This window comes from Nicotiana tabacum, chromosome 20 (assembly GCF_000715075.1).
Source record: "Nicotiana tabacum cultivar K326 chromosome 20, ASM71507v2, whole genome shotgun sequence".
NCBI classification, from domain to species: Eukaryota; Viridiplantae; Streptophyta; class Magnoliopsida; order Solanales; family Solanaceae; genus Nicotiana; species Nicotiana tabacum.
This window is the reverse complement of record NC_134099.1, coordinates 17,524,679-17,544,309: the sequence shown is the minus strand read 5'-3', so window position 1 is coordinate 17,544,309 and position 19,631 is coordinate 17,524,679.

Genomic DNA, 19,631 nt, shown 5'->3' with positions numbered 1-19,631 from the left:
TGTAGTATATATTGTATGTTATGTATATATATTTTCTTGTATATTGTCTTGTAGTATATATTGTATGTTATGTATATATATATCCTCTTATATATTTTCTTGTAGTATATATATTGTATCTTATGTATATATATTATAACTTATTACTTATGTGTATATATTACCTTATATATTTTCTTGTACTATATATATTGTATCTTATGTATATATATTATAACTTATTACTTATGTGTATATATTACCTTATATATTTTCTTGTAGTATATATTGTATGTTATGTATATATATATATCCTCTTATATATTTTCTTGTAGTATATATATCGTATCTTATGTATATATATTACCTTATATATTTTCTTGTGGTATATATTGTATGTTATGTGTATATATTACCTTATATATTTTCTTGTAGTATATATTGTATGTTATGTGTATATATTACCTTATATATTTTCTTGTAGTATATATTGTATGTTATGTGTATATATTATAGCTTATAAATAATTGCAAGTTAAAGACCCAAAAAATATTGTATAAATATATTCAAGGGCATGTCTTATAATTTTTATTACCAAAAATGGCATATCTTTCTTAGTCTTCCTCCCCCCAATCGAATGAGCACAACAAGGTACTAATACCACCATTAAAAGGAAAAAAAACTAAAAGAAGATATGCCAAAGTACAAGGTACACCATAATCTACATTGTATCTCTAACAAATTTCATAAATCCTTCAAGGTTCGGAGGAGGTTGCGTTGGTGGTGGTGGAAAAGAAGCTTGTTCATCACCACTTCCGGGCGAAGCAGCATCCTCCGCAATTTCCGCCATCATTTCTTCATAAGCTTCATCTATCACCGGTTGTGATTCTGCAATTCCAAAGTTCCTTTTTTCCGAGCGGATCCGATCTCTAAACAGTACAGATTTTTCCAAGCTCTCCCTCATTGACGCTCTATGATCACCTATTTGCAGTCTTGCTTGACTGAAAGCGCTCTCTGATGCAACAGTTGAAGCTTGAATTGATAAAATATCCCGAGCCATCCTTGCAAGAACCGGAAAATGTTTTTCCCTTGCCTTCCACCATTCCAAAAGATCAAAAGATCAAAAGAGCCGTCTGGATTCTCCTTTTCAAGTCCCTGAGACAAATAAACTTGAAGCTCATTTAGATGTGAAGTTTCATCATAATTATCACCTTGAGAACCCCTGAACTCCGTCCAAGATTTAAGAGCTTTTAAGCCCGCAGATCTTTTAGACGATTGTGAGCTAGACGAAGTAGGGGTTGGAATAGTTGGCCTAGCATGCTCTAAGGCTAGTTGATAAGCATTATAAACTGTTTGAGCATTAATTTTAATTGAGGCTTTTGCATCTGCAAGTGTAGCAACTTCCTCATTTGAAAGATCTAAAGCCTTATAAATATTTCAATACCAAAAATGAGGACCTCCCAATTTCATTATAGGATTTAACATTGCAGCAAGACCATAAATAGGAGGGATAGGAAAAATATATTTTTTAAACTTTTGTTTCATTTCATTTATAGCAAGTTCATAAATGTCACCACCCTCACCAAATTCAACAAACAAATCAGATAGTGCTGCAATATAAACTAAACAGTTTGAAATAGTAGGATAATATTGCCCAGAAAATGCATTTGTAGCAATTTGAAAATGTTCTAAAAAATCTAAAAGAATTTTAACATTCGTCCAATCTTGAGTAGTAAGCATTTCATCATCATCCTCACCACCTACCCGAGAATTAAACGTTGCATTAATTGGGTTTCTATATTCATATGCAACTACTAAACTTTCGTACATATAATTCCATCTAGTCGGGCAAGGTTTAGGAACCTTTCTGTCTCTAAGGCCATATTCATCACATTTTTTAAAATGCTCTCTAAGTCTACTTCTACGGTTTGAATAAAAAAGCCAATTAAGAGCCATTCTAGCCTTTTCAATTTCTATGTTTAAAATTCGCATATCATCACCGACAATTAAATGATAAATATGACAAATACATCTAACATGGAAAATATTAGTAAATGCAGGATTTAGTGTTGTTGTAAGCATGCCTATAGCACTAGTGTTACTAGAAGCATTATCCATAGAAATTGCCATTATTTTATCGCTAAAGCAAAAATATCTACAAATATCTGCAACAGTGTTAGCTATAAACTTACCTGTGTGACGCGAATTAATTATTCTATACGCAATTATGCGTTTTTGCATTATCCATTCCTCATCTATCCAATGACTTGTTAACAGTTAGATAATCACAATCATTACCACTTCTACCAATATCAGTAGTAATAGAAATCCGATTAGGTATATGAGTAAATAAATACCGTAAATATTGTTCATATTCATGTTTGAATTTATAAATATCACTCTTAACTGTTGCGCGAGGCCAACCTTTATAAGTAGGATTAAAAACTCTTCTAATATAATGAACTCAATTAGGATTAGAAGCAAAAGTATAAGGTAAGCACATAACAGTAATCATCTTTGCTAATTCTTCACGATCTCTATTTGGATCGTAATATAAAATACCTCCGGTGACAGTGTTAATTCCTGGTTGAACTAGATTTGAACCTGTACTAGGGTTAACCGCAGAATCTACAATTGTCCCCTCTAGTTGCGCTTTCATTTGTAAGAATCTAGCCTTATCTCTAGGGTGTGTTTTTATGTGCCTAGTCAAACTACCCGTGCCGCTACGGTCTCCAGTATATTTATGCGACATTAATTTCCCACAAGTTTTACACTTAGCCTTATTTTGTTCTCTTACTTGAGTAAAAAAATTCCAAACTAATGATGTTTCTAGGCGTTTAGCAGGTTCTCTATTAAAAGTAGGAGTTTCTACGGGTGGGTCAGCCGGTGCATCCGTTGGATTATTAAGAGGACTAGTAGGTGTATCATCTAAATCTGGTGCTTGAGTTTCATCATCATCCTCATTTTCCTCATTATTTTCTAAGATAGTTTCATTAGGATAAAGAGCATTCATAATTTTATCATCTAATGTTTCACCTGGTGCAACATTATGGCAAAATTCACTATCGGTAAATTGAAAACAAGGGTGATCACTATCAAGAATTACGGAAGGAGGAGGACGTCTAGGTTGGCGACTACTTTCAACTTGCTTATCTTTTCTAGGTCGGGGAGCCGGGGGAAGGGTAGTTGGTTGGCCACTACTTTCACCGGTTTTATCTTTTCCTTTACCAAATATTTTTTTCAAAGAAAATGTCATATTAATTATAATTATGCAATCTAAACCACACAAAAATATATTCTTAAAACGTAAGAGTTGAAACGAGTTTACCGGATTTCCGAACAACTTCTTGAAAATTGAAAATCGTTGAACACTTGAAAACTTCAATTCAACAACTTCACAATTTTTCACGAAATTTCAACAATAAATTAAGTAATTGTAGTAGAGAGATTGAGAGAGATTGAGAGATATTGATGAATTGGTGAATAAAAATGAAAGAATGAGGGGGTATTTATAGTTGAGAAATGGGGAAAAGTATAATTATATAAAGTTTGTGGTTAAAATAAAGTTTGGGGGCCAAATGGCCATTTTCTAAACTACCAAACGGTCAAAAAAAGCATCAAACGACTACTTTTTAAATATGGCAGTTGGGCTGTTTTAAAAAAAAATTATAGTTGTTAGGCCCGTTGGGCCTGCTGGGCCCGGACCAGGCCCGCCTGCCGGTCCCGGGCTAAACGGTCCCGGGCTCGTGGGCTTACCAAAGAAGACCAGCCCGCCTTGGGCTTTAACAGCCCGCTAGGACCGGCCCGCCAAAAACGTGAGGCCCGCTAAGACCGCGGGCCCGGTCCGGTCTGGTTCAAGACCGGCCTACAGTGCAGCATTAATTTTAAACTAGCTGGTCTATGGAATTGAGTTATAGGAAACACAGACTACTTGAACTTGTTTTTACAATTATTGGAAACAAATCAATGCTTAAAAGCTGTCATGACAACTGATATTAATCAGTAACACGAGAACCAACATCATATGAATCTAAAATTACTAGTCATAGAGTCCAATTATTACAAAAAACACTAATTGTCCATTACACATGACTGTTCTAACACGTTAAAATCAAACACAGTAGAATGAATTCAACGATCCACTTTAACTTCACTTATCCTTCAAATTGAATTACAAAGATCCATCACAGCTTACATGAGATCAAGGAAGGTACCTGGAAGTAGAAAGCAATGAAGGAGAAGAAGAGGTCAACGACAATCAGTAATCAATCACAAATAGCCCAGCAATAAAATCAAACAGCCCGAGAATGTTTAAACCAAACAAAAGCTAACAAATCCACTCCAACACAGTAGCAAGTCAACCCAGAAATGAACGCTGATGCATAAACAACAAGCAAACACCCAAACTAGATTCGAAATACCAATGTCAACTCGAAATCGACCAAAATAATTCAAAACTGAACTGAAAATCCTTCTGGAACTTCACTGATGCAAAGCTCAGCCAAAAACCCCACTTAATTTGATTTAAATACACTCGAAATGGACCTCTAAGCTTCAACAAACAAAGGTAGCAACTACAGAATGCAAGTCACAACCAAAAGCTGAAATCCATTTCCCATTTCAATGGAACAATAATCCTAAACTTTTTTTTGTTTTCTAATGATTTTCTATTGTTTTTGGGGTTTTTGAACGTTTGAATTAAAAAACAGATCTCGAAATTAGAGGGGGATTTTGGGGAACTGGCTGGCTAATAAACTTCCTCTTTAAGGCATTTAGGCATGCCATTTATAGGCAGAGCTGAGGGTAGCCCTTCTTCTCTGTTTACAAATCAGTCCCTTATCTATTTGTTCAATTAATCCCTTATTTCCTAGCTTGTCCCCCAAGTAATCCCACTAAAATTATTGACATCTACACTAAAGTACCACTCTACAAGGCCCTGGAAGATTCTAGTTTCAACTACCATGTGCTGCCCAATCCTAAATGTCTAAACTACCCCTGAACTTAAGCTAAAACTACAGCTATAACCAAGACAACTTCTTAAGCTCTGAATATACCCCAATTTAAACTCTTGTTGAACTCAGAATTAATGATCATACTAACTACCAAACGACGACTAATTAAACTGAAACTGAACTAATTAGTAATTAACTAAAGGAACAACCGAAATTAATTTAAGCAAAACTTAGTAACACTAATTACCAAATTATAAATCGAACTAAGATCAAGAACTGGAACATATTCAAACAAACAACTAGACTTAATCAAATCAGGACACAAGATTAGAGCAATATTGACAAAAATTAAAATGCAAATTAACTAGACATTAACCAAGGAATTCACACATGCAGAAAATCAGAAAAGGAAAAAGAAATTGAAGATAAAAGAAAATACCACTAAGAACTCACTGACAACAAAGAACTCCGGTCAGTGGTTGCTTCTCCAAATCCCCCAAAATTTCTGACCCGTAACATCCCTAACCATGTGTTTTCATAAGAAAACACCTGGTTAGGGTTGTTAGGGTCCGAAATCATGGAAATTTTGCCTTAGGGTTTTGGTCGGAAACCTTCGATTTGATATTCGAGCTATTCCAGGTAGATTCGAGAGATAAGGCTATGGGGGTTAGGTAGAGGAGGCCTAGGCGGTCACATGGTGTTAATTTGGTGGTGATTGGGTTACTTTGGGTTTTGGCCGGAGAATCTTTGATCGAAGATTCGACAAGCTAGGGCTGGATTTGAAGGAAACGGGTGGTGGATCCATGACGAGGGAGAGGAGGAGGTTTCGTGGTGTTATTTTGGTGGTCGATGGCGTAAGTGGTGTTCGCCGGCGGTGGGGTTCCGACGAAGGATATGGGGGCGGCTGGTTTTTAGGGTTAGAGATGGACGGGGGGGTCTGAGAGACGAGATAGGGGGCGTGAACATTCGGACATATATATATAAAACATCCTAAGACGATCTCATCCGTTTGATCAAGAAACAACGGCTGAGATGGACTTCCTGAAAAGGACGTCGTTTGGACTTTTAAAGATCCGGACCTGGTCTGTGTTGGATTGGGCTTGGGTCGTGGGAAGGAAGAAAAATGTTGGGCCTGGGTGAATCAATTGGGCATGGCCCAAGTCGTCGGCAGCCCTCCCCCTATTCTTTTGTTTTCTTTTTTTTCCTTTTCATTTGTTTCTTTTATCTATATTTTTTGCATATTTTTGTATTTTTCTGATTTTATGAAATTGCAACAATTAAAGTAAAGTCCTAATATATCTCACTAATTAATTTCTAAAATTATTTTAAAAACTATTTCGGGACGAATTCACAATTTAAACAATTAAAAATGCAAAAGTGAACTATTTTTGTTATTTTCTTCATATTTTGTTCTAAGACAAATTAACCCCTAATTAATACTAAACATATGAAATTAAATCCTAAATGCAAATGCATATTTTTGTATTTTCATATGAATTAAACTACACAGACACAATGCAACAATTAACAGAAAATGACACCAAAATTCACAAAAAATTGTAAAAATAATAAAGAAATTGTTTTGTTTGAATTTCTCGGAATAATTTGCTTTGGGCAAAAATCACGTGCTCACACATCCTATTTAGTATTACCCTATGCATAACTAATGCATAGAAAATAATGGTATTAGCAATTCAATAGGTTTTAATGCAAGCATTAGCTTAGTTAAAGACAAAATTGTCTTTCAACATTTATGCTTGATTAAAATATGCTAATTATTATATTGATGGAAGTTTAAAATAATCCAAATAGCTCTAGTAAATAAATAAATACTTAGCATATTTCCTTTTTATAAATAAATATTTAGTTCTATTTTACAATATAGATAGACAAATTAAATAAATTTTTTAAAACTTTTTCATATAAAAATATTTCTCAACATATGTTTCATTTAAAAAGTTAAAGTGATGGACTGGTTTTGAGGGCATTTTTGTAAACAAACAATTCTTTTAGAAATTGCACAATGCTTTAATACATCAAACCAAACAATGGATAAGAAATATGTCAGCATAACTAATACCAGCATTACTAATACACCATATTCAGCATTATTCTTATGCACCCTGCCAAACGACCCCTTACAAAGGATTCTCCTCTATCATCATTTTTAAGTTTTTATCCTTATTTTTAAGTTTTAACTCATTGTATTGTAAACGTTTATGATTTATCTTTTTTTGCTTCCTGCTGACCACACTTTTAAAACAGATTTGACTATTAATGGAAGTATTAGGGAAAATGTTGTAGGATATATAAGAATAATCTATATTATTATAAAAGCACGAATAATTAAAATATCACCAAAATAATAATCGATTTTTATGACCTTAAATATTTATATAAATTAAGGATATAATTGTAAATCATTTAAGGGTGATTTCTTTTCTATTTAAACTATACATACGCCGAGCCTACAAAGTCGATATAGGTCGAATTCTTTTTCGGACTCTATCGTTTTGGACTCTACTCCTCAATGCCTACTTCATCTTGGACAAGACTATGCACGTGACTCCATTACGCTTCTGGTATGCTTTATTTGTTAGGACAAGACTATGCACGTCTCCAATATGTTTAATTGTTTTCTTTTCTGTAGTTTACAAATAATTAATATGCTTATGGTATTCTATAAATGAAGACGGAGATTAACGAAACTTTATATGTATATTATTAGAAAAGCATGAATATTTTTATGCTAAATGTTGAACGATGATAATATTTTCAAACTATTGATTGAGTTTATGTCCTTACAAAAATTAAATACTTCTTCAAAAAATAATTCAATTCGATGTTGATGGAATAAAATATTCTTCAAAAATTAAATTATCTCTTTAATACTACTACAACAACAAACTAGTGAGGTCCAGAGAGGGTAGGGTATACATATACCTTACCCTCTTCAATACAATATACAAAAATGTAAACTCAACAGATTCTTATTAAAAGTCAAGTAACTCTAGAAGTCTTCCACTTTAAAAGGAGTCGTAATTAAAATCAATATAATTAAAAATTACAGCGTGGAAATTTGAGTCAAATTTGGAGAAGCGATAAATATGTTTAATTGATCTAGGAATCTTAACTTTTTACAAAGCTATTATAAAAAGAAAATTTGATACTGTATGCTACAGACATTTATGACATTTTAAACGAATTGAAAAAATTGTACTACCCTTTAAAGTCTTAACTGATAATATACGTATAAAGTTAAAACAAAATTTAGCTAGATGTCTTTTGTGATATATTTTATGTTTCTAAATATTAGGAGTTACTATATAATTTTTTTTTTAAAAAAAGATTTAATAGTAAAAAATTATTAAAACTTTAAAGTGCTAAATAATTAAAAAAATAATTAAATGACAGTATTTTTCAATAACCTCCGACATTATACTCTCTGATGCAAACAAAATCAAGCGAACTAGGACTAACCCAGAAAACGCAGAGGTTGAGCAAAACTGGGACTCCTCCAGAGCATACCCGAAACTCCCAAAAAAAAAACTGGGACTCACGACAGGTTAACATTTCAACGAAAGTTCGAAATAACACTCTTAAGGCCAAGGGTCATCGCCAAAGAGAAGAGTTCGACCTCGATCGAACAACGACGGGTTAACATTTCGACGAAAGTTCGAAATAACACCCTTAAGACCAAGGGCCATCGCCAAAGAGAAGATTTCGACCTCGATCGAACCACTACGAGTTAACATTTCGACGAAAGTTCAAAACAACAGCCTTAAGGCCGAGGCCATCGCTAAAGAGAAGAGTTCGACCTCGATCGAACAACGACGGGTTAATATTTCGACGAAAGTTCGAAATAAAACCCTTAAGGCCAAGGGCCATCGTCAAAGAGAAGAGTTCGACCTCGATCGAACAACAACGGGTCAACATTTCGACAAAAGTTCGAAATAACACCCTTAAGGCCAAGGGCCATCGCCAAAGAGAAGAGTTCGTCCTCTATCGAACAACAACGGGTTAACATTTCGACCAAAGTGCGAAATAACACTCTTAAGGCCAAGGGCCATCGCCAAAGAGAAGAGTTCGACCTCGATCGAACAACGACGGGTTAACATTTCAACGAAAGTTCAAAATAACACCCTTAAGGCCAAGGGCCATCGCCAAAGAGAATAGTTCGACCTCGATCGAACAACAACGGGTTAACATTTCGACGAAAGTTTGAAATAACACCCTTAAGGTCAAGGGCAATTGCCAAAGAGAAGAGTTCAACCTCGATCGAACAACGACGGGTTAACATTTCGATGAAAGCTCAAAATAATACCCTTAAGGGCAAGGGCCATCGCCAAAAAGAAGAGTTCGACCTCAATCGAACAACAATGAGTTAACATTTCGATGAAAGTTCAAAAATAAAACCCTTAAGGCCAAGGGTTGTCGCCAAAAAAGAAGAGTTGACCTCCCTCGAACTATAACGGGTTAATATTTCGACAAGCTCGAAATAACACCTTTACGGCCAAGGGCTGTTGCTAAAAAAAAGTTTGACCTCGTTCGAACTACAAGGGTTAATATGTCGACCATTCCGAAATAACACCTTTACCGCCAAAAAGCCATCACAAAAGGAAAAATTCGAACTCATTCGAGCCCGATAACGCCTTTGCAGATGTCGGTCGTCGTCGCACCTTTTTTCTCTCCCTACTTATTAAAAAATTAATTTTACTACAAACTCTAAGTTCGACCTCGCTCGGATATATGTATAAAAATAAAAAGAAGAAGCAACTTCGCTTGAGTTAGCGAAAGTTTGATCCCACATGAACGATTTAAGTCAAGACTAACTTCGTCCAAAACAACGAAATTGTATCAACTCAGTTGAGTCAAAGACAAATCTACTTAAAGCAACAAGCCACCAAGTCAATTCCGCCCCAAATAGGTGAATCAATTGGGACTCCATTAGGACTCACGATGAAGTCCCCTCAGTCCGGTTAAAATTGGTTCCCCTGAAAAATCAGGAATCCACCATGCGAAGATCCGAAAATTTACTCCAAAGATATATAAAGCAAAGGGGAAAAAGAAACAAAGGGCGTACGACAATGAAAGCTCCTTTATTTAAACAGTTGTGCAAATAGCCGCAGGACACACACGGCTAAAATCGGTCCAGTACAAGGTAAAAAAATTGGCAACAACGACAAACAAAAAAAACAACAACAAAGATTACTTTTCACTCGATGCCATCACCGCTGTCCTCCTCATTGCCGTCTCCAAGAACTCCCCCTCAGCATCAGCATCCTTGTCAGCCTCCGACGTCGTGCGATCATAACCACAGTTAACACGAGCCTCCCGTGCCTTCGCTCGAGCTCCTTTATAAGCAGCCTCAGAAACATTGCCCGTCTCCCACAACCTCTTGTATATGTCTTGCTGTGCTTTGGCATGAACCCAGAGTTCGTGCAAATGGCGAGAAACAGCGGCGGAGGCAAATTCAACTTGGGCCAACAATTGCGCCTTTTCGGCCTCAAGAGTAGCGACCCAATCTCCCAAAGTTGAGGCTTCCCGGTTAATGTCACCAATACGCTCTTCGAGCCTTGCCTCCCTGAGCGTTGTCGTCTCCCTCTCAGACTCCTGCTCGGATTGAAGGACACGGATAACATCCTCTAAAGCCGCCATCTTGGCCGAAGCCGACGCCCAGGCACTCTCGACACTCCCCACCTCGGAGACCTTTCTCTCCAACTCGGCTAATTTCCCCATCCACTCTGCGCTCAAAGTCTCGAATCTGATGGCATTAAGGTCCAATTCGGACTGCAACGACCGCACCTTCGCCTGAAGATGCTCGCACTCTGCGGCAACCCCTTTGACCAATTCAAGTTCTTCGTCCTTTGCACGAAGTTGTTCCTTGAGCACGCTATTTCTGTGAATAGCTTGCATCAACTCCTGATCCCTCTTCTCTAGTTCCTCGCCAAGGGATTGATTACCAACGTTCGCCCTCATTCGTTCATGCATCTCACGGCACTTGTTATGGTAGCTCAGGTAATTTTGGCCCGAGTGTCGGCCCTACGGGCACTCTCAATCTCCACCATGTACGTCTGAAAGGCGAAAAGATTGGTTAAGGCCAAGGTTGCCAAAGACAAAAAAAAAGAGAAGAGCACAAAAGAAAGGAGAAACTTACCCTCAGGCCCATAGTTTCCAACTCATGCATCAAATCAACGTCCCGGACATCCCGGAGAGCCTCTCTCTCAAGGCAAAACACAAAATGTCAAACTGCAGTACCAAGTCTTCCGTATCCATCAGGAGGTAAATATCCGATGAGATTTCAAGTACACAGGATGAGCCTCCAGCATGTACCACCGTACGAGTAAGTCCCTCTTCAAACATCCTGACGTCATCAGGATCAAGATCAGACTTAGATTCATAGTCATCGACCACGACGTCTTTTCCCCTCTCTACGGCCGAAGAAGAAGAATGACCTGGTCCAGAAGATGAAGGCCCGCCCAAAGTAACAGCAGCGGCCTCGGGACTCTGATTCCCCGTCGTAGTAGTTTGTTGGTCACTTATAACGACTGGAGTTTCTATTGACGGATTTATCACGGTGACTGGCTCTACCTCTGCAAATGGATTAGCATCATTCCCCGTCTTAGACTCCATCAAGGGGATGTCGCCCTCTAAATATACCATGGCTGATGGGGCCATTATGGACTCCACTCGTCGTCTCTTTGACGGCCCCTCACCATCCTCAGCACGGGAAGACTCCCCCGTTAGGCAGACAGTAGAAGTCGGAGCCCCAAATTGAGGAACAGCTTTCGTGCACACAGCCACGGCCGCAGATTCAACTGGAGCATCCCTTACCGTAGGTTGGGCACCATGCCTCGGTACGGGCCGAGTAGAGGATGTCGGCTCACGAAATGCAAGTGGAGGAGCCATCTCCCATCGTACTCTCCCTGCTAACGATAAACATCATATAAACAACAAAGCCAAATTGCAAAGTAAAAATAGGGACTGTGGTAAAGCTACTTACCAGTAAGGGGCTTACGTCCATATTTCCCATAGAAGGACGACCGTTCGTGAACTCCCTCCGTATGAGGAAGAATGGCGTTCACCCATTTGCGGATATCGTCAACATGCGCCGGGGGTAGTCTCGTGGCTGCAAAAGTAAAAACAATTCAATACCCCCCCCCCCCCCAGAGAAAAGCGGTCGACTATCATTCCGACCAAAGATACAAAGACTTACGTGTGAAGTTCCATCTCTCAGGGAATCCTGCAGGATCCACCACAAGGTGTTTGGTCCGCACATAAAAGTTTCATAGAAGCGACGGTTGGCCCTGTCATCCATCTTCACCACCAGACTCTTCGTCCCTCCATGGCGCATGTGGATCATCGTGCCTCGAATGAGTTGAGGGGCGAAGATATTGAGCATGTGTCTCAGAGTGATCTCCAGACCAGTAAGCTCCGCGAACTTGAGCAGCATAAGGAACAATTTGTACAAGTACGACGAAAGTTGAGCCGGACATACCTTGTAGAAACGGCAGAAATCTATCGCTAAGAGAGGGAGAGGAAGCGTGTACCCGACAATAAAAGGATAGGCGTAGAACGCACAATATCTCGAGCAATCGAAATGTATAATACTGTCTTCCACCGCCGGCAGCATTTCAACGTGGTGAGGGATCCCCCATTTAGCATTCAATTCCGCAATCCCCGCCTCAGTCATAACAGAGGAAGCGGGTTCCGGCTCTTCTCCAGCAGGACTGTGGAAATCATTCCATGGCTTTCCAGGGCAAGGCAATATTTCGGCCGTCATCGGAACCCCCTCATCCTCTATCACTTCCACCCCTCCGGGAGCAGGAACATCACTTTCCGGCGCTGGAGTTGCGGCAGGATTGTCAGCGTGAGAAGAACTATTAGCCATTTATATCTATTTAATAGGACAAAGGGATTGAGGAAAAAGAAGAGAGTGGGACGAAAATTTCTGGCTAACCACAGAAAATCAAAAATTTGAAGTATCGGAAAAGAGGGAGATCTACAATACTCTTTCAACAAACGCAAGAAAGTGTGCCAATCGAATGGTGTTTTTCTGCTATTTATAGGGTCATAAATTCCCCAAGCGGGAAACCCAAGAGTTGTTAATCGAAACTGATAGGGTATGAAACGGTTCAATCCCCAGGACGTGTGTCATAATGGCGGTAGCCACAAATCAAACAACGCTCCGATTCCGAACGGTCGCAACGGTTGAAAGGCATCGTTAGAGCGTCGTGCCATTGTCCCGATTTAAAAACTACGCCCAAGGCACGAACAGTCAGATCTCTCCTAAAGTGTTCAAAATCATAATCTGTCCGTCGGGCCCACCAATAGACGACCCCGACGGACGGAGGGATAACTGTATAGGTCAAAATCTGGTCACAGTAGTCGACCCAGCTGGGATCCCGCCTAAGTGGCGGGATAGCGAGACACATCACGGCCTACTTCAGTCCAAGCACCTACGGTGTAGTTAAGTTAAAAGTAATACTCAAGTAACAACAAAAAAGGTCGCAACGTGAAGATGCATCAGCCAGAGAATATAGCAAGGGTCCCAGAACTATATATAGAGGGGGAATTCTCGAAGAAAGGGGGGTCTTTTTTCTCTCTCTTTGTTTTCTCCATCAATTTCTTTCCAAAAAGGAGGCAAAATAGATCATGCTCTCTGTCTCGTGAAATAGGGCAAACATCAATAAAGATTGATCACTCTTATTTTGTTTTATTCATTATTTTCTGATTCATCTTCAGATCTGGAGTTTATTATTTACCTCATTATTATCATTAATTGTTTCAAGCATTTTTCTAATACATCCTACCAAACAACCCGTAACAGTTACGAATTTGGATGTGAATATACGTTTTCTAAAAATGCTCAAGTGTCAAATGTTTATAGGAAAGACGCATGTATTTCATTTATTCATTTAGTATAAACGCAAATACCGATAATTTTTTACCTATTATGTGTTACATAGTTGTGTTGAGGGAATTTGCACATTACAATATCATGATTGTTACATTTTCGTCTGGACTAGAAACCTTTGTTTAGTTATTAATAAAAAAAATGTATTATCAAAAAACTAATCCAAGAAAACTCAAAGTTAATTTCAACAAAAACTGGAGAGACAAAAAAATGTTAACTAGAAATTCATTCTAAAAGACAATACAAACAAAAAACTCCTGCTAATTGTTTTTCAATAAACAAAACAATACCAAATTAACTGCCTCCGGAGCTAATTGTGAGTTACTCCTATAAGACCAAATGTTCATTTGGTTACCTCTCGAAAGAGAAAGAAAAAAATCAGTAATGAAAAGTGTAGTCTTTCAATAAAAAGATTAATTATATTATCAATTAATTTGTTGCTCGAAATTAAAACAACCCCCCCCCCCCCCCCAAAAAAAAAGAAGGTTACCAAGGCGCGCATGTTAAAGTTTTTCTTTCTTTCTACAATAAAATTGAAGAGGACGGTTTGGGGGCAAGAGCATACAAAGTGGGTAGGTCCAAGCAACCTCATTTTGCTCATAGCTACAATAAATAAGTAAATGCTTAGCTTTGTCCTAAGAGTTACTTATAAAGGAACAAAGAAAGAAGGAAAAAATAAATCCACTCATAAGAAAATCCTTGTTAATTATAGCCCATCACTATGAGAACGTCCATTTTCTCGCTGAACAACATTCCAGGAGCAGCGGAAACTTTAAATCTATAATCAAGCACAATCAATATGAAAAATGAAGTAAAAAGAAGAAGACCAAAAGAGAAAATCTCAATATAATTTTTTTAAACACAAAACAAACACGAGATTCTTGCTGATTATTTTGCAAAATTTAAACCAATACGAAATCGAAGGGTAACTAGAACTTATGAAAGAGCAACATCAAATTTTGACGCCAAGCAACCTAATTGTTTGATCTTATTAAGAGATTTGCATTTGCATTCAATAAAGTACAAGGTATAAAATTTGACTTTTTGAATATGTTTGGCACTCTAGCTTAGGCAGGTTGATTCCACTTGCTCTTACCATACCTCAATCTCAGGCAGGGGAGGAGAACAGACTCCCGCGGCCCGTACCCCAGAGTAGCGGGTCCAGGTTGACTAGGTCCCAGAGCTCGTACCAGTTCAGCTGGTCCTCCCAGTTCAGCCCAAGGTTAGGGCAACAGCTTCAGAAGGGGAGCACCTCAGGCTCGAAAGGTACAAAAAGTACCATTCTCATGCTTTCAGCGGTTTGGCTTCAGAGGATGCCCAGGATTTTCTTGAGGAGTGCTACCGTATCCTCCATACTATGGGTATTGTGGAGTCGAGTGGGGTTGCTTTTACTGCATTCCAGCTTAAAGGAGCGGCTTATCAGTGGTGGCGAGCGTATGAGTTCGGTAGTCCAGTTGAGGTAGCTTCACTCACCTGGGCTCAGTTCTCAGAGATGTTCAGGAGGGAGTTTGCTCCCCAAAGCCTCTGTGATGCATGACACACAGAGTTTGAGCAGTTGTACCAGGGTGCTATGACCGTATCAGAGTATGCTGTCAGGTTCAGCAAGTTGTCCCGACATGCACCAGCTTTAGTCTCCACAATCAGAGAGCAAGTCCGTTGATTTATCGAGGGACTCAACCACATTATTAGATTCAGCATGGCTCGAGAGTTGGAGATTGACATCCCATACGAGCAGGTAGTGGGGATCACTAGGAGATTGGAGGGTATGTGGACCCGGGAAAGAAATAAGAGGGAGGCTAAGAGGTCTCGAGATTTTGGCACATTTAGTGGTGCCTGTGCCCTAGTTACAGCCTGTCATGGTAGAGCCTGTGTGAGCCATCCTGTTCATTAAGCACTTCTAGCTTCCAGCGGTATTCCGACTACTCTCAGGCCTCAGGTTGCCCACTATGCACTACCACTGTCTAGGCGGGAGCTCCTGTACAGGGTGCTTTCAGCGGTTAGTCCAGCCGACCGGGCCAGGCCAAAGGCAGTTCCAGCAGCCACATCCTCCAAGAGCTTGTTTTGAGTATGGTGACACTCGTCATATGGTGAGGGACTGCCCCAGACTCACGAGGGGTGCACCTCCACAGATTACTCAGGCCTCGCATATTCCAAAGGGCCCTCAGGCTTCTCAGGGCGTGGTTACTGCACCAGTTGCCACTCCACCTGCACAACCAGCTAGAAGTGGAGGTCAAGCAGGTAGAGGTTGCCCTAAAGGGGGAGGCCAGGCCAGATGTCATGCTCCTGCTCCTAGGACGGAGACGGTTGCATCCGACTCAGTTATCACAAGTATTATTATGGTTTATCATAGAGATGCATCAGTCTTATTTGATCAAGGCTCCACTTATTCTTATCTATCATCTTACTTTGCTCGATATTTGGGTATATCCCGTGCTTCTTTGAGTTTTCCTACCTATGTATCCATGCTTGTGGGAGATTCCGTTGTTGTTGACCGTGTGCATCGGTCGTGTTTAGTTGTTCTTGGTGATTTTCACACCAAAGCCGATCTATTATTGCTCTGTATGATAGATTTTGATGTTATTTTGGGCATGGAATGGTTGTCGCCCTATCATGCTATTATTGATTGTCACGTCATGATGGTAATGTTGGCTATGCCAGGTTTGCGTGGTTGGAGTGGAGGGGTACCTTGGATTATATTCCTAGTAGGGTAGTGTCTTTCCTTAAGGCACATCGGATGGTTGGGAAAGGGGTGTGAGGCATATATAGCCCTCGTGAGAGATGTCAGTGTCGATACTCCTATCGTTGAGTTAGTTCCGGTAGTGAGGGATTATCCAGATGTATTTCTGGCGGATTTTCCAGGCATGCTACTCGACTGGGATATCGATTTTGGTATTGATTTGTTATCGGGCACTCAGCCCATTTCTATTCCACCATATCATATAGACCCATCAGAGTTGAATGAGTTAAATGAGTAGTTGCAAGTGTTACCTTGGGGTGCTCCAATCTTGTTTGTAAAGAAGAATGTTGTTTCTATGCGTATGTGTATTGATTATCGACAGTTGAACAAGGTTACAGTGAAGAACATGTATATATTTCCACGCAATGATGACCTATTTGATCAGCTACATGGTGCTAGAGTATTCTCAAAGATTGATTTGCGGTCAAGCTATCATCAATTGAAGATTCAGGAGCCAGATATTCCGAAGACTGCCTTCAGGACTCGGTATGGTCATTACGAGTTCCTTGTGATGTCATTTGGGCTGACCAACGCCCCAACAACATTCATGCACTTGATGAACAGTGTATTCCAACCCTATATTGACTCATTCGTCATTGTGTTTATTGACGACATCTTGGTGTACTTTCAGAGTCGGGAGGATCATGAGCAATACTTGAGGACGGTGCTCCAGACCTTGAGAGAAAAGAAGTTGTATGTAAAATTTACAAAGTGTGAATTCTGGCTTGATACGGTGGCGTTTTTGGATCATGTAGTGTCAAGTGAGGGGATAAAGGTAGATCCGAAGAAGATTGAAGCAGTGTAGAGTTGGCCCATGCCATCTTTAGTTACTAAGATCCGGAGTTTTATTGGTTTGGTAGGGTATCACCATTGATTCATAGAGGGTTTCTCATCTATTGCTGCACCTAATACCAGATTGACCCAGAAAGGTGCTCCGTTCAGGTGGACTGAGGAGTGTGGGGAGAGCTTTCAAAATCTCAAGTCTACTTTGACTACATCCCCAGTGTTGGTGTTGCCTATGGGTTCGGGGTCTTACACTGTATATTGTGAAGCATCGCGTGTTGGCCTCGGTGCGTCGTGTTGATGCAAGATGGTAGGGTGATTGCCTACGCGTCTAGACAACTGAAGGTACATGAGAAGAACTATCATGTCCACGACCTTGAGTTAACAGCTATTGTTCATGGCTTGCAGATTTGGTGGCACTATTTTTTATGGTGTCTCTTGTGAGGTATATACCGACCACCGGAGTCTACAACATCTGTTCAAATAGAAGAATCTTAAATTGCATCAGCGGAGATGGTTAGAGTTACTTAAGGACTAGGATATCACCATTTTGTATCATCCCAGGAAGACCAATATGGTGGTTGATGTCTTGAGTCGTAAGGCGAAGAGCTTGGCAGTTTAGCATATCTACCAGCAACAGAGAGGCCATTAGCATGGGATGTTCAGTCCTTGGCCAACCAGTTTGTTAGATTGGATGTTGCAGAGCCAAGTCGAGTTTTGCATGTGTGGTTTCTCAGTCTTCTCAACATGACCGTATCAGAGAGCGTCAGTATGAAGACCCCCATCTGCTTGTCCTCAAGGACACGGTTCAGTACGATGATGCCAAGGAGGTCACTATTGTGGATGACAATGTTTTACGGATACATGGCAGGCTATGTGCCTAATGTAAATGGTTTGCGTGAGTTGATTCTTCAGAAGGCCCACAACTCGCGGTACTCCATTCATCTGGGTTCCGCTAAGATGTATCAGGACTTAAGGCAACACTATTGATGGAGGAGGACGAAGAGAGACATAGTGTAGTATGTAGCTCGGTGTTTAAATTGTCAGTAGATGAAGTATGAACATCAGCGGCCAGATGGATTGCTTCAGAGGCTAGAGATTCCAGAGTGAAAATGGGAGCAGGTTACTATGGATTTTGTTGTTGGGCTCCCTCGGACTCAGAGGAAGTTTGATGCAGTATGGGTAATTGTGGATAGGTTGACAAAGTCGGCTCATTTCATTCCAATGGTGGCTACTTATTCTTCAGAGTAGCTGGCTCAGGTCTATATTCGCGAGATCGTCGGATTTCATGGTGTGCCGGTATCCATCATCTCTGGCAGGGGTACTTAATTTACATCGCGGTATTGGAGGGTCGTACAGCATGAGTTAGGCACACAGGTTGATTTAAGTACAACATTTCACCCTTAAACGGACGGACAGTCCGAGCGCATTATTCAAATATTGGAGGATATGCTCTGTGCGTGCATGATGGAGTTTGGGGGTTCTTGGGATCAGTTCTTTCCGCTTGCGGGGTTTGCCTACAAAAACAACTACAAGTTAGATGGCTCCTTATGAAGCCTTGTGTGAGAGGCGGTGTCGGTCTCTAGTGGGTTGTTTTGAGCCGTGTGAGGCTGGACATTGGGTGCAGACTTAGATCAGGATGCTTTAGAAAAAGGTTAAATTGATTCAAGATCGGCTTCGCACAGCCCAATCTAGGCTGAAGAGTTATGCGGATCGGAAGGTTTGCGACGTTGCATTCATAGTTGAGGAGCGGGTCTTGCTCCGGTTTTCACCCATGAAGGGCGTTATGAGGTTCGAAAAGAAGGGAAAGTTGAGCCATAGGTATATCAGACCTTTTTAGATTCTTGAGAGGATTGGAGAGGTGGCCTACAAGCTTGCACTACCACCTAGTCTATCTGCAGTTCATCCAGTATTTCATGTTTCTATGCTCCGGAAGTATCACCGAGATTCGTCTCATGTGTTGGATTTCAGCTCAGTCCAGTTGGACAAGGATTTCTCTTATGTTGAGGAGCCGGTGGCCATTTTGGATATGTAGGTTCAAAAGTTGAGGTCGAAGAACATTGTTTCAGTGAAAGTTCAGTAGAGGGGTCAACCAGTCGAGGAGGCAACTTGGGAGACCGAGCATGATATGCGTAGCCGTTATGATAGGCAGGTTCAAAAGTTGAGGTCGAAGAACATTGCTTCAGTGAAAGTTCAGTGGAGGGGTCAACCAGTCGAGGAGGCGACTTGGGAGACCGAGCATGACATGCGTAGCTGCTATCCT